Raw genomic sequence first — 2,609 nt, forward strand, 5'->3', positions numbered from 1 at the left:
TTCCATGGAAAAATACTACTCCTACCTTAATTCTATGGCTTCTATCCTATAAAGGCATTCCATAATAAGCTTCTTCATCAAGAAAGCTTGCCTACAAGCACCATTTATGGTGGTTTTGCTTCAGCTGTGTTGCTTGCTGTAGAGCTTTCAAAGGCATCAGTCCAGCACAAGAACTGGTGTTCACAGGGAGGTAGCTTCAAATGTGGATGAAGGACATGCAGAAGGCATCTCAACACAGGTTATCAATGATTAGTATCATAATCTCTTTTCTTCTTTGTTGAATGGGACGTCAAAGACCATTCAATCTCATCAGATCAAGAAGCACCTGATAATTGGGACGATGTTTCTTATTGACAGCTTTCATCCTAGAACTACATGCAAGCGGGACAAACATTGATGAGTTCACGGGCAAACATACCGTTCACTATGTTCAATCTCATCAGATCAAGAGGCACTTGATCATCGGGATTCCATTTCTTATTGATAGCTTTCGTTCCAAAACTGCACATAGGAGAGACATACATTGATTGAGGTATTGGAAGAGGATGAACTTATTTTGTAGATGGAGGTGCAGGAAATTGCTTCACTTCACATCTCGATTGGGATGCTTGTGGCCATAAATGGAAGCATTTAAGATGGCATTGATTCCATGGATAGCCATTATGTTGGTCAAGTGTACCGGATGGAAGAGACACACATCATCCACTGTAAAATTGGCCATTGAGTTGTTTGTTATGAGCAAGGTTTGGCCTACTAGAAGCGTTTTCAACATATTTTTTCAAGCCACTGCAAGTCCTGAAAAGGATAGGTGTTCAACCACTTCATGAGATTGCAGGACTGGCAAGGCAACATTAATGTCTCGAAGGTAAGGCCAGAGTGGTGTGCTTGCACTTGGGGCTTGGGGAAGGAGGAATAGGGGTGCCATCACTTGCCCCTTCTTGGGAGGATGCTCCGCAAAGCTGCCCTGTACCAAGCATTCTGTTGATACATCATCTTGAACTCTTCTGTGACCATCAGTAAATGACATTTCTCTTGGGACTACAAAGCCCATAGCATCATACAATTTTCTCAACACTTCTTGATCATTCCAATGTCTCATCATGGCTACCGGTTTTCCTATCTCAATTTTCCCTAGAATAGACCTTCTTAGTGACGACTTGCTAAGGAGTTTAAGCAATCTCTACTTCAAGTAGTCACAATGGCGTGGAATTTGCTATGTGTATTCATTTTCCTAGATAAGGAAGTTGCAACCATGCTATCACAAAAAGGATTTTCTTGGTCAAAACTAAGGATAGTATTTGATGTTGGACTGCTGTCCAAGGGGCAAGCTTCAAAGGGGAGTATGTGAAGACTTGATTCCACAAATATTGGCATTTTTTGATTGCTTGGGGCCCACTAGTAGTGGTAACTAAAGAATTGGCTTGATGCGCTAGATCATGAGCATAAGCTTGAACTATCACTATGTTAGACATGACATGTTTTTGGTGTGAATGCCTTCTCCAAAAGTCTCATATTCAGATTTGATGTTGGTGTTGAATGTACATATTTCTTTATTGTAGCAAATCATGTTTGAATGTGGTCTGAAGAGCTTAATGAAGCTCTAAGAAAGGTTACTTAAGCTTCACACAAGCTGTTTGGTAGTAGGCACAACCATATACACAACACTCTCCTGCTTATTCACATGTAGTCTTTACAATATTCTCATCAAGATTCAGCACAACTACAACATACACAAAAACATATGATGGGAGGAGAAGACTTTGATAACCGCATGGTAAATCATTATGTTCAAGAATTCAAGAGGAAATACAAAAAGGACATTACATGTAATGCCAGAGCCTGTAGAGGTTGGGAATAGCTTGTGAAAGGCTATGAGCATTGTTCATGTTGCAAATGGGCTTGAGTACAAGATATATTGTCATATGTGTTGAATAGGGAGGATTTATTTCATCACAGGAAGCATTGGTGGATAGATGGTATTCTCAACCTATCTCAACAGCATCCTACACAGTTTTTGTCTTTTTGTCTTGCATAACGATAGTATTAGCATCACAACTGAGATGATTGCAACATTAGTGAAGGCTACTAATGTTCAAGTGGAATCTTACTGGCCTGCCTTGTTCGCCAAGTTTCTTGAGAAAAGAAGTGTGGAGGACCTAATCACAAATGTTGGCTCTAGTGGTGGTGAGTTTCTATTGCCATCGGTGGTGATGTCCCTGCGTCAAGGTGTGGTGGTGGTGCAGTTGCACCTGCTCCTGTGGAAGAGAAAAAGGAAGAACCAAAGGAGGAGGGTGACGAAGACATGGGGTTTAGCTTGTTTGATTAGACAATTTTCTTTGGTTCTGCGGTTTCTAACTCAGCAATGTATGAATGTCCTATATGCACTTGACTTGGTGCACCCAACCTAGTACATGGAAATATTTCTTCTCTAAACCTCTATAGCACTAATCCTTGCATTCTAAGGATCATTTGGAGTACCATTTTGACTATGGTGCCAGACTGAGGCAGACATGGCGGACGGCGGATGCACCCTAAATGAAAGCCTAGTTGTTCAGAGAAGAGGAAGTCTGACAAACCAAAGCCATCATCAATGAGAAAGCCAATCCCAA

The 2,609-nt window shown here is 41.2% G+C and overlaps 1 pseudogene; it reads left to right on the plus strand.

The window, feature by feature from the left end:
* The first annotated feature begins 1,973 nt into the window (after positions 1-1,973).
* On the plus strand, positions 1,974-2,326 carry LOC148010213 (large ribosomal subunit protein P1y pseudogene; annotated as a pseudogene).
* The last annotated feature ends 283 nt before the right edge of the window (positions 2,327-2,609 follow it).

This window comes from Lygodium microphyllum, chromosome 30, assembly GCF_053477565.2.
Source record: "Lygodium microphyllum isolate KBCC chromosome 30, Lygodium_microphyllum_v1.1.10, whole genome shotgun sequence".
Classification (NCBI taxonomy): domain Eukaryota; kingdom Viridiplantae; phylum Streptophyta; class Polypodiopsida; order Schizaeales; family Lygodiaceae; genus Lygodium; species Lygodium microphyllum.